Genomic DNA, 14,261 nt, shown 5'->3' on the forward strand with positions numbered 1-14,261 from the left:
GGCATTAGGGGGGTAGTGTTGGTATTCATTGAATATTATTCGAATAATAACATAAAAACTGATTATCAAATTTGACTGGAATGCCCATCCCTAGCTAAAAGTAGTAGTTTAATTTTTCACCCTTAGTGCTCTAACCTCTTAAAACAGCATCTAACTCTAGGTCTGATTAAATGCAAATGTGGGTAATAACTAGTTATATTTCCTCAGTGTTCATAGATTTGTATATTTCTGAGTTTTATCAAACAATATGAAATTTACTCTAATTTCTTTTTTATGCTTTTCTTTAAGCTTCTATGCTTTTATACTAAAAGAATCCCAGAAGTCAAGAGTAGTGCTTAACTATAGTTCCTAAGCTGAGATGCTTCCATTACAATTCTTTAAGTCACAAGCATTTTTACCCAACAAACCTCGCCCACTGGAATGAGATTGGTTAGTTGTGTCCTACCTTCCGAAGACTGGAAAATATATCACAATACAATTCACCATTAACTTGGTACATTTTTATGTCATCTTTATCTACGGTGTGCATGTTGTCACAGAGGATGTACTGGCTGACCATACGTTACAACTCATAAATTTGGGTAACATGGAACCTGCCTGAGTTTATCACTGGTATTTACAACTTTACGAGTTTACGAATGGGGTCTAAACGCACCATTTGTCATCAACGCCAGCTGGTAAATCGATCACATGGTCCAAGAAGCAAGATGGAATTAGTGGCACCCAGGCATAAATACAATGCTACACAGATTATAGAAGTATGATAAAAGTAGGTCTTAGTTATATGGATGTATAATACGAACCTGCTACATTTTTGCCACTTTTACACCATGTGTTGAAGTTATGCATTATCTGTTCACTACTGTTTTTTTTAGCACTTTTGGTCGTTCAAGGTTGAGTGTCTTGCCGGAAAAAAATCCATTTTACTAGATGATGAGGGTGACCAATACACAACAATTTCTACCAACAATCTTAGCATAGGAGGTGGGACACAAATGGACTAGGAGGTGGGACAGCACTAGCCAATTCCAGTGCAAAAGGGGAACATTACTAGCCAATCCCAGCATAAGAGGAGGCATTACTAGCCAATCCCAGCACAGTGGGTGAGCATTACTAACCAATGCCAGCTCAAGACAGGGACATTACTAACCAATCCCACTGCAAAAGGGGGACATTACTAGCCAATCCCAGCACTGGAGGGGGACATTACTAACCAATCCCAGCGCAAGATGAGGACATTACTAACCAATCCCAGGGAAGGTAACGGAACACTACCAGCCAATCCTAGCGCAGGAGGTGAAACACTACTCGCCAATCCCAGGGCAGGAGGCGGAACACTGCTAGCCAATCTAAGTGTAGGAGGCGGGACACTACTAGCCAATCTCAGCACTAGAATCGATGTTTGACTGAATACGGGTGGGTAAAAAAATCCCACTCGAGCTCGTCCTCAATGAATGCGGTTGAGGCGCCTCTCTTTCAGCAGCGTGGAGGGGTTTCTCCACCTTGCTCCTCTCTGGTCTGCCTTCTCTGCCTTTTTCTGTTTCTCTGAGCGCAGTCACAGGTGAGAGCGAAGCCTACCAAGTGTGGAAAGTTTGTACACGTGCGGGTGAAGACATGGAAGTGTAGTGTGGTGTGCAGTGAAGTCTGTTCTGGGGTCAGATACGAGAAGGAAAAGTGGGTAAGTATTTCACTTTTACACTCAGACTGTCTTGTCTGTGCATCACATCTACCAAAGCGTTTCAGTAGTAGAGAGGTTGAATTTGCACGGTGAGATTTTGCGTTTTCTAAGGACTAAAGTTAACTTTATACTGTTATACTGTCTAAAGAACTTTATACTGTTCTGGTCAGGATGAGCAAAACTAGGGAAGCTGCTGAGTCCTCGCAACGCCAGATCAGCAGCACTCTCGTCTCAGCGCTGTGCAGATAAGTTGGAGTGCAGGGCGCTGCATCAGCTCCGGAACAACACACTGCAGGTGCGGTGCTGTGGAAATATAGTGAAAATGACTTAGATCACTTAAAGTCCTGTTGTTCTGCCCGGGGCGCTAATAGTATCCCCAGCTGGACTAAAATGAACACTGTAGTTGTTAATTGAACGTCGTAATCGTAGCTGTTATTTCAGTACTGCAGATCTTTCTGTATGGCACTGGAACACTGAGAGGCAGTTTTTGATCTGTGATTGGTTTTACTCGTTGCTTAGTCTCATTTCAGCTTTTTGAAGGCTTGGCTTTAGCATGTTGAGTTTTTTTTTATTCCAGTCTGAATCCCGTACGTACTGACTGGTTTGGGCGACAGTGAACAGTCTTGTCTCCCTCATTTCCTATCTGAATCTCTGTTTCTGAGATGTGGGTGTGCAGTGTGATTCTCTGGCGATCCTGAAGTAAAACCCTGGTCATAAAACACGCTGAAGTTCCCCATAGACGCCTCGGACACGGGAGCTGTCCACCATGCGGTGGTGCTGAAAGTTTCAACGCGTGTCAACGGCGAGCAGGAGTAGAGGTGTGCGCAGCATACGCGGATGGTGTTTCCATTGGACGGGTAATGTCCTTCATAAATGTATGAAATGGAGAATAGCCCTATGAATTAATCATCGACCTCACAACGTGCCCGGTTTGTTTAATGCAGTGATTATAATGTGGCCTTTTTGCGCTGCGCTGGGCTTTGTACCCAAGAGAAAGCTGCACTACAGGGTCTTCCAGGAAAATTAAAGTGGTTTCAAAACGTTGGCAGTTGAATGGAAAACAGAGCAGAGGCATTTTGCATCTGCAACTAGTACATCTGTAAGAGGCAGTACAGTTTCAAAATAGTAAAAAAAAAGAATAAAAAAATCTCACACAAAGAGTGATGGAAAACTGCTAGTGCTTTGTGAAATATCGTGTGAGTGAGCGAGCTGGTCTTTACCTTTCTTTGCATGTGGACATGCTTCAGTAAAAAGAGCACCATTCAGCCACACGGACATTTTCTGGAAATTTGATTTCATTCACAATTATCATAAACCCACTGGCTGCAAGATTGCCATGCAATTTGAGTGCACTCTTCCTTTTTGCTGTTTACCACTGAAATGTAGTGCTTTTTGGAACTTCTTTCTTATACTAGCCTGCCAGGGAGCCTTTTGGGAAGCAGTAAAGTGTGACTGGTTTTAAATCCGGTGACTTGTATTCCTCATGGATTTCGATTAAAATGTGAATTTGGGGGATTTTGGAGAGCAGGTGGAGCAGTGGTGTGTAAAATACTCTATTTCTCGCTGGTACTCGGCATCTTTATGCCGCTGGTCCCATGTGTGACCTCTACTGTGGCATGGGCCTCACCTCACTGAATTTGCTCACTGCCATGCCAATTTCTAAAGTGCATGCCCCAGTAGATGGCTTTGGACCTGAGCCAGCCTCACAAGATTTCAATCTCTTTTCTATCTGCTCTTCATTTACTATGTGTAACCCCACTCGGGTTCTCCAAACATGAATGCACAGCCCAATATCATGGATATGTATCAATTTACAGCACTGTGCAAAAGTCAGAGACCAGCCTTTATTTATCCTTTATTTATTTGATTTCCAGTCAGAATGCTCATTAACAACACATTTTTCCACGCTTTGTCTTTATTTCAGCTTCCAGTCTTTTTATTGGGTTATTTCCTTTCAGTCTGCTGGGATATTTTCCACATCTCTGAAGTTCAGTCTTAGAATTTGGTTGTATTTTCTGCTTCTCATAATCCAAGTCAACCATGTAAACACATGATATTTATAATGATGGTGAGGTCTGAGCTCTAGGATGGATCCATTGTTCTGAGAACACCAGCAACTTCTTTGTTTGATTGTTTTTTCTCAGTAACACATCATTTCAGACTCATAGCATTGAGTTGTCTTTTCACAGTAAGAGGATGAACAGAAACACCTGTTCAGTCTGATGAAAGCTTTTTATCCTTTTTATTTGGTGAGGGCAGCTTTGGTGGTCTGCCATATCTTGCATAGTTGTTAGGAGTCCCATTTCCGCTATATCTTTTAAAATATTCTTTTTTGTAAACTCTTGTTTTTCATGTATTTTCCTTCCTTATAGCCATTTTCCTCAGGAATATCTTCTGAAAAATTAATTTCTTGTATTTAATGACCTTTTTGATATATTCTGATGTATTCTTCCTGACTTTCTTCTTCTCATTCATCTTACTAAAAGAAAACCAAGCATGGCAACCCACACCTACTGAACTAGTGGGGCTGCATGCTCCATTTTGTACTGTACACTCTTAAAAATAAAGGTGCTTAAATGGTTCTTTGATGAATGTCACAGAAAAAACACCTTTATTTGGCTTCACTTTCAATGTATTATTGATATAAATGAGATGTATGGTGGACTCCATGCAATGTAAAGGTTCTGCACCAATTAAAGTATTTCGCTAGAAATATACACATAAGCCAAGAATAATTTACGAATCTTTATTAATTACTTCTTGCGGACAAGATTATTTGTATGTACACTGAGTAATTTGTATAAGTGCAAATTTGATTTTTCTATAATTTGTACCTAAACATGCTTTATAGCAGTGCTCAGCTGAACAACCTCATCACATCAGCGTAGCCTGTATGAATTCATAACGTCTATTTACTTAAGCCAACCTGGCCTGCATGGAAATCTCAGAGCTGGCTTGTCTCATAGCCATGATAAATATTTGTGCAGTTTGATTACCTGTCCTGAAGATATCTCTCAGTAGCAAAATGAATCTCACCATCCAGTAGCCTTGCTCTTATCCAGAAAGCCCTCACTGTGTATTCTATTCAATCTCTGTTGTTCTGAATACTACAGCTGTGGATGGTAAATACAGGGTCAGGTGCACTTCGGAAGGAGACATTTGTTATTATACTCTTTCCACCTGTACTTCCATGCCTGTACAACTTGCACTACATTAGTCAGTCTTTGTCTGTCTCTGTTTCTCTCTCTATCTCTCTCTCTCTCTCTCTCTCTCTCTCTCTCTCTCTCTCTCACTCATTCTCCTTTCCTCTCTCTGTCATTAATTAGATGACTGTTTAAATGTTTTGCAGGTTTGCAGTCAATGAAGGGTCATAGGAACTGTTATGAAACTTTGAAGCTCATCAATAAAATTTGATTTTAGTATGCAAGTGCAAACGGGCAAATGGATGCTCTCTGTCCTGAACATTAGTTACTAAAGGAAAATGCCACAGAATTACTAGAATCAGTAAATACAAATACATGCTTTCATAGCAACAGTTGTAAGGTTGGACAAGCTTTACAGAATAATGTAAACATTGCTATTCAAGTTCAGTTGTCATTTTGTCAACATATGTGAATTTAGACTGCATTATTAATTTCATGAGATATTTATTTTATGTGCACATGGAGGGCACACTATTAGGATAGGTGGTTTTTTTTTGGTTGCCATGGTAATAAATTGGTTGTCAACTTTGATAATATAACATTCGTCTGAGGCAACTTGACACTATGTAGTGAATCTACCTACAGGGGACTTCATAAAACATGCAAAAGCACATACATTTTTTATAAAACAATACATGACTTTTCGCAATACTATTTATGAAAAGCTCAGGTCAGTAATGGCAACATGACATAACATGTTTTATGAAGTAAATAGCACTGTTTTGACATAAGAGACCTTAAAGTCACAAACATTTGTTTAATTTGTTATACTGTTATGAAGCATCATTGAACGTTCATGCGTTCATGAGCAGTTTTTCTCTCCTGGAACCTCATATCTGATTCCACTGCATTCCAGATGTGAACGAGTTAATGTTTTAGATGAATAGACTTTTGAAATGTTTAATCAGGTGCAAATTCCTCTGAATTTGGAAATTGCACATTTTTTTATTTCTTATTAGGCCTATGTTTCCAACACTGCAGTTGACTTCTCTATGCTCTGCCCACAAATGCTTACCTGTGTAGCTGTTGCAATGTTGGACAAGCTGAGCACTGCATGAACGCTGAATATTTGTAAAGAAATCTTTGAGTATTTATGAACAGCTTATGCCAGTAATTACAAGACGACAAGATATATTTTATCAAATAAATGATATTGTATTGTATTTAAGGAATTTAAACTAAATGTGATGTACATTTGTTTCATTTATGATACTGTTATGAAGAAACATTCCCAAGTAATGGAACTTGTAATGGAAATGGAAGACAGTCCTAGTTAATAACACCACATCAGTTATATACATTCTACTTCAGTTACAATATAAAAGTACAGTTTATATTAAGGAGACCTGTGTGGCTGCAGTAATAAACAGCTAACTGTTTTCATTTCTGCAGCCACAGAAGTCTCCTTAATTGAAACTGTTAATCAGAATAATATTATATAACAACTTTGATAACTCAGTAATCAGTAACACTACTTTTACTCAAGTAATACATTCCTTTTACTCAAGTATAGTAAATTTATCAGAATATGTACATGCATGTATATGCAAATGCATCTCATTCTTTTACATGGGAATGATGCTTCATAACAGTATCATAAATGAAACAAATGTACATCACATTTAGTTTAAATTCCTTAAATACAATACAATATCATTTATTTGATAAAATATATCTTGTTGTCTTGTAATTACTGGCATAAGCTGTTCATAAATACTCAAAGATTTCTTTACAAATATTCAGCGTTCATGCAGTGCTCATGCCTCTGTGTAGGTAGCCTTCAAATATAGTTTCACTCTAAATTCATTAAGTTAAATGACATTTTGCCAACATTTTGGGCAGCTTGCCCAACATTGCAACAGCTACACAGGTAAGCATTTGTGGGCAGAGCATAGAGAAGTCAACTGCAGTGTTGGAAACATAGGCCTAATAAGAAATAAAAAAATGTGCAATTTCCAAATTCAGAGGAATTTGCACCTGATTAAACATTTCAAAAGTCTATTCATCTAAAACATTAACTCGTTCACATCTGGAATGCAGTGGAATCAGGTATGAGGTTCCAGGAGAGAAAAACTGTTCATGAACTCAGGAGGAGTGGGCCTAAGTAGGCATGAGTTACATTACAATACATTCCATCAACATTCTATATGCTTGTTTTTTTCTGCTTAGTCATTTTACACTGTAGGATAAATTGAATTGGTATTCAGCACAACAAGCACCTTTTTAAAAAGCCTGAAGCTATCGACCTTTTTGTTTTTGGTGGGAGTGATTTTATTAGCTGCCCAGGATGTAACAGGGGATATGTTCCTCTGGGGTGGTTTGATTGAATCTTCTCCAGTCCTGAATGTCTACTCATGCCTGAGGGGGTGTGTAGCTGTGTGTTGGGAGTGGCTCTGACCAGGTTACCTTGACCCCTGTGCTGTGAGCAATCTAGGCATGCTGGCTGGTGAAATAGTGCCAGATTCATATATACAGAAAAGCAGGTCAGCTCAAAGGTTCCTTCACAAACATAGATTGTGGAAAAGCCTTCTTTTCAAATAATGGTATTATTCTCAGTATAATAATCTTTTCTGCACACTGAATCATGTTTTATATCTGTTTATGCTCAATATATACTGAATGGCCAAAAGTATGTAAACACTCCACTTAATTTTTGAGCACATGGTCATGAATTCTCCCTAGACAGACACTGGCAGTAGAACGTGTCATACTGAAGAGCTCAGTGACTTTAAACGTGGCACTCTTATAGGATACCACCTTAACCTTGGCAGTTTGTGAATTTCTATATGTGCTATTATTGTGAAAAGGAAGAGCAGCAACAGAGCCATGAAGAATAGACTATGCAAACTCCCAGTGCAGGACCACCAAACGCTGAATCACACAGTGTATAAAAATTGCTGATCCGCTGTTGCATCACTCACTACAGAGTTCCAAACTGTCAGTGGAAGCAACATCAGCACAAGAACTGTACATCGGGAGCTTCATGAAATGGATTTCCATGGCTGAGCAGCTGCACACAACCCTAAGATTACTTCATGCAATGCCTAGCATTGGCTGGAGTGATGTAAAGCATGCCGCCACAGGACTCAGGAGCAGCTTGGTGGAGGAGGGATAAATGTGTGGGGCTGTTTTTCAGGGTTTGGACTTGGCCGTTTAGTTATAATAAAGGGTGATGCTATTCCATATGAGCTCCATAAAGACGTGGTTTATCGAGCTTGGTGTGGAACAAAGCACGCCAAACTCTGCGGGGGCGGGGGGGTGGGATTGTTGGTGCTGGCGGCTGGGGGGAGCGACTCCATAGTTATACCAATGGTTTTGAAATGGGATGTCCAACAGGCTCATGTAGATGTGATGGTCAGGTGTCCACATACTTTTGGTAATATAGTGTATGTTCACAGTGCCACATTCTGTAACATATTTTTAGTGTCTTTTTTTTGCTATGAGAAAAAAACAAATGTGATATTGCAGTAAATGCTAGCACTGCTGAAAAATAGTACTTTTGTATTATCTGACTGTTTTGTAATGCTGAGCACTGATATTAGCTCTCTAGCTGTAGTGTCTTAATCATTATTCCGGCATGTTTTAGCAAGTTAGCCTTTAGCAAGCCCCGAAGCACCACAGCTTAGAACGTGTCCATGGTGTTTTAGCACTATAGTCGGGCAGAATTAGACAACACCATCTGTGGAGAACCCACTGCCTGCAAACATTTAACCCCTTGGAAAAAAAGCATGTCTTCTCCCTTTTTTGTGTTGCTACCGCAGCGAAATGCTGCATTATTTAAAAGGTTTTAATGTCAAAAAACAGCTTGGGTCTCAGCGGGGGATCCGAGAAATAATTGGGATGTTTTTCATCCTCGGTTCTTCTTAAATGTGCTTTGTAAGTCAGGACTTTCCTGGGCGTCCTGTGTCCTGTGTGAACTGTGGCCAAGGCAGCTTGTGTGTCCCTGGAGAGGAAGGCCCTCTTTGTCAGTCGGCCACTTCTGTGAATCCACTTCCTTTTCTGGGGAACCAAGGCCTAGATTTAAAAACCCACCCCTGTGCTTCTCATCATGAAAGACAATCAGTACAGTCACTATGGAAGTCTAACCAGTATAAACTGTGCTGTCCCAACATGGGGAATTTAAAACTGGTGTACTGGTATTTATTTATTCAAGTCAAATAAAATGTTTGATTCAAATGAAGCAAAGCAAAAATAACAGTTAATACAGCATGTTTTTTTTCCAGAAATATCTGCAGAGATATTTTTCCACACCTCCAAAGTTCAGTTTTAGAAGTTGGTTGTATTTTCTGTTTCTCATGATCCAAGTAATTCCAAACACATTCAATGTTAAGATCTGGACTCTGGGGTGGTCAGTCCATTGTTCTAAGAATGCCAGTGGCTTCTTTGTTTGATGAATCTCGATCTTCTTAGCAGTGTGCATGGGGTCATTATTTTGCCAGAGAATAAATTTCTTCTAAGCCACTTCTCCTTCTGGGTCGCGGGGGGTGCTGGAGCCTATCTCAGCTGTCATCGGGCGGAAGGCAGGATACACACAGGTCGCCAGTCCCCAAACAAACATTTCCCAGAAAATATTATATGATATTAAAATTTATTTGTACCTATTAGCATTCATGATGCCTTCAGAAAAATAAATGACCAACTCCAGATGTTGTTGTTGTTATTATATATCCCCAAACTTTCACTGATTCTCCACCATGCTTAACTGTAGTAGACATGGTGCGATTGTATTTACAGTCATATGCAGAAATTTGGCCTCTCCTGGACAAATAACATATTTTGTAAGTTAACACATCTCCTAGAGAGAACACATTCCTGCACATTTCAATGCACAGTTCCTGTTTATTTGCTGAATTTAACAAACTGGGGGAGACAGAACATAAAATGTGGCCTGAGCCAAAGTTTTTTTTTCCCAATATGTAAAATAAGTAATAAGTAATTTGCAGGGCAGATACTTTTTTTTTTGAAAATCAACAAAATGTAATTGGATGTCTGATGTGAATTTAAAAAAGTTGAGGATGTTCAGATTTTTGCATATGATGTATATACATATACACATTTTTTGGTACAAAATAGGCTTCTTTTAAAAGGAAAGTAAACAAAGATAAGTAAAATTAGGGGAAAAAAATGACATAAAGCCTGGTTTAGTAGGTTTAGTACAGAATAAGTGATACAAGTTGACTATATTTTTTGCAACTGAAGAAGCTAAATCTCTGTTTATCTATGTTGTCACATGATTCTTCAACAAACGGCTGACTTTCATCTACTGCTTGCAAACACACAGATTCAACAGTAGCAGCAGTGAATTACAGTTTTATCTGAGACAATAGAATTGGATGTGACAGGCGCACTGTGTAAACTGATAAGCCATCCATCAAAACTAAACAACGCTACACACAGTCGTTTCAAGGTCAGTGGAACTGCATAAGCTAACACCCGCAATGGAGAACTATATCATCACATTCCAACATTATGGTTTTGGTAGTAAATATTTGATTTGATCAGTACCGCTACCATATTTTGAGCATTTGGGCTATATTCAGTAGGCCCAGTTGGCTTGTGTCATTCAAGCAGAAGCAAACTGAATTTTGCAATCCAACACTGGTTTAGCAGAAACAGCCTCTGCTCTTTGGATCAGTGACCCAGTTTGTCCTGGCAGGAGTGGGTGAATAGCATTGAGGGGAAAGTTGTCCTAGGAGCATTACAAGTTTTGGGTCATGGTTAAAGCTAACAGTGAATATAGTTTTAGACTAGGGATGTCTGACTTGTGTGAAAGGTTTAGCAGTACTTTCCTAAAAATAATGACCAAAAATCATTCTTTGGAGTGATGCCATAGAAAAAACACTTTTGGTTGCCTAAACAACCTTTTAGTAGAAGAGCTCATTTGAAACCACTCGAGTCTAATTTTAGAGCAGTGGTTCTCAAACTAGTCCTCAGGGCCCCCCAGACAGTCCACATTTTCTATCCCTATCTGTTAAAAAGTAGAATAGAGACACATGTGGACCGTCCTAGGGGGTGCTGAGGAATGGTTTGAGAACCACTTCTTTTCGGATGATTAAAGTGGTTCTTCTATATTGGAAATGTTTAGTATATACAAGAACAAGAATGTAAGGCATGCACATCTTCAAAACACTGTTGCTCCTAATATCTAAACAGTTTAATTCTCACCAGTGTGAGGTGATGCTGAGTGAAACTGCTTATCAGATTAACATCATAATAAAGATTCAATTGTGTGTATATGAATATGCAGCATTGTGCAAAAAATCACCTAAGAAAGTGATATATATCTATTGAACTCGGCCTAAGCATTTATCTGTGCAAAATGCATGCTAGAGCTAAAATGTCTTAATATCTAAGACATTAGAATTAATACATGTAATTGCTAGAATAAATGAATGTTAATAAATAAACAGTACATTGGCATTTTCTGTGAGATTTTGTTAGCTTACCCATTTCCAATGCTGTCCTTGAGGAAGTCCAGCATTTTACGTATCATCCAATACTTAGTTTATCTAAGCAATTGCTAATTAAATTAAATAAGGCACTGCTGATAGAATTTAAGAAATCTCTGTAATGGCTAGAGAGCACCGCGAAGGCAGGATCCAAGCCTACAGTCTTCTCATTGTATTTGTCTAAGCAAGCAAGTAAAAATGTTGTTAAAAAACAAAAATATCTAATGATAAATAGTGTTTTTACTGGCAAAACACACTTAGATTAGACTAATCTATATTGTAAAACGTGTATTTTTATTATTTTATTTGTATTACAGTGACTTTTCCATGGTTAATGTGGTTTAGGCACTGTATTTCGTGTCTAATAACACCTCTTAGCTGTGGTAAAATCAGTATACAGCCTCAATTAGAACCCCTAAACCCGACTAAGCTGAACTGTCTTGCTCTGAGCATAGCAGGGCATGTTGTTGGTCTTTTATGTCTCTTATTTTGATTAAAAAACTCCCAGACATTACTTTTTCTGTCCATGTTCTCTAACAAAGTATTGATGAGTGGCAGGACCTTTGCTGCCATTTGCTTAAATTCTACATGTTGTCCATCAGCCCACCCAACCTACCATTCTCTGTCTTTGAGTCTATCTGTCTGCTTCACCCCAGTTCCATCTCCAGAAAGGGCTTTTGAGTGACGCTGTGGGCAGTGGTCTCTGCGATAACACAGGTGCCCCTTTGTTATAATCCCACCCCTCCATCACAGCCCCTCCTTCAACTTAGGGTCAAAGATCAGTACTTCTACAAGGTCATCTCATCCCTAACCTTGAGACCCCCCCCAAATCACCCTCTCCATCCATTACATATGTTCCAAAGCATCTCAGGCCTGTGTGATATTTTCAATATTTCCTGACACGCTCTATTAGGCCCTTTAATGTAGTATCATAACAAACAAGGCTGAGATTGGCTAAGCTAGACCCCATCTGTCTGGATGTGTGTCAGCAGGTTTGACTCCACTGTAACTAAGATGGATGACGTGGGCTGCCTTCGCTTCCCTGACTGCCGGCCAAAGCCTCAGGCCCTCGCTGCTTATTGAAATGACCTAATGTGGATTCAGAATCAGCAGGGAAGGATATCTATCTATATCAGGGTGTAGGAGACAGGAGTGCCCTGTGTGTGTGAGAGAATGAGTCAGTTTGTTCCAGTGCCTGTTGTCTTTGTTTGCGTAATTGAAACCAAAAGTGAAATCTGTTTGGTAGAAAATAAATTAGGGTTGCTATGGCACTTTTTACACATGTTTAAATATAATGAAAACCGACAGATCATTCTGCAGGCCAATAATTTTGGTTCACAATATTTTTCTAACTAAATCTCCAAATATCCATGTGAATAAAGTTGACTTTTTAGCAGGAGATGAGCATAAAACAATGAATTGATTATTTCCTGGAGAAACCTTCCTTTGTAGTTGTCCACTGAATAATAAATTAAGATTAATTGATTTGGGGTGATGCTTTAAACTGAGCACCAACTTGTTTCATTTTGACTTTCTAACTGACATATTTCTTCCAGTTTACAAAGGTTTTACAACCATTCTATTCATGCTTCACCCACAAATGCATTCAGCCTCACAGTTGCTACGAAATAATGCGTTTGTAAAAGGAGCGTGGATAGATCCTTTAACATGTTGGGGCTGGGCCTACCCAGATTGATCACAGACCTACCCAATGAAATGGGGAAAAAAATATTTATTAAGCTGCACTTTTTAAGACAATAGAATCTGATTTGTTTTGTATGAGTGCTGTCATTGTATTTTGGACAATCAAATATTACGCTCTCCGTCAAACTCTGCCTTATTTTTCAGACAGTTTATTACCATTACCAAATACCATTATTATCCACCACTGTGCCAAGCCTTCAGTTTGTTATTAGCATGCCTGTGTTTTTGAATTTGAAGCTCCAATTGTGGTCAATGACAAATGAAATGTCAAATTAAACATGTACTTCTAATCTTCATCGGTAAGAAATCAGTGGTCCATAAACCTTTTTCCTGTCTACTGTGGCAGGATGCTTTAGCCTAGGATGATTAGATTTAGGTTTTAGTTTGTTTGTTGTTTTTTATTGTCTTTGTACATCTCAGATGTCCAATTTGGACTCAACTTCATTGGGCAAAAGTTGTGCCTGTGGTGAACGGAGGCATGCTTTATAATGAAACACGTTGCGGTGTTGGTTGGTTTTATGTGAATCCAGTTTTCTGGTTGATTGCTATTGTTTTGTATCTGCATAGGGCGTGTTAGAATAGGCAGGGTGATGACTGCACTGCTATAAGGAATAGGCAATAGCCTGATGTATTGATATTGTGTTTGGAAAATGTATCCACAATATTGGCCTACCCCATTTTCACAGGCCTACCAAAAATGTCTGCTTATGCCATGAGTTGATATGATGAATGAATCAATATAAATGCTCCAAAATTGCTTGGAATAAAATCTCTTTTCATTACCTTAAATTGGAAGTAAAGGACGTTTTTGCCCTCTCCTGAAAAGGTTTGGAGATACTTGTTTTTCTTTGGACAGTGACGATATACACTGTTGGGAGTGGGCTTTACACAGGCAAGAAATATCAGTGCTATATAATGACTAATACCAGCATTATTAGAGAACAAAATATGCATTTTTGGACAAATTATTATTATAATGTAAACTGTTATTCTTTTAAAACCTCTTAATATCCAAAGCTGTTATAAATTTATATACAGTTTAATATGTACATTATTATGTTATGTACAAGCTATACTTTCTTATGCCTCTAGTTTAGACATATTGTAGGCTCTCAGCACTACGTTTGCTGTCATTTGCATGGCAAACAGCTTTGAAAAGCTCTGTATATATAAATTACATACAGTAAACGGTCCCACAAGAGAAGCGCACTCCATCCCCCAACCACA

The 14,261-nt window shown here is 38.9% G+C and overlaps 1 protein-coding gene across 1 annotated transcript in view; it reads left to right on the plus strand.

Annotated features, from left to right (window-relative positions):
• The first annotated feature begins 1,498 nt into the window (after positions 1-1,498).
• Positions 1,499-14,261, plus strand: part of robo1 (roundabout, axon guidance receptor, homolog 1 (Drosophila)) — a 329,382-nt gene continuing 316,619 nt past the window's right edge. Inside the window, 1 exon segment of the mRNA XM_036564441.1 lies at positions 1,499-1,678. The gene's annotated coding sequence lies outside the window, so the exon portion shown is untranslated.

This window comes from Colossoma macropomum, unplaced genomic scaffold, assembly GCF_904425465.1.
Source record: "Colossoma macropomum unplaced genomic scaffold, Colossoma_macropomum, whole genome shotgun sequence".
Classification (NCBI taxonomy): Eukaryota; Metazoa; Chordata; class Actinopteri; order Characiformes; family Serrasalmidae; genus Colossoma; species Colossoma macropomum.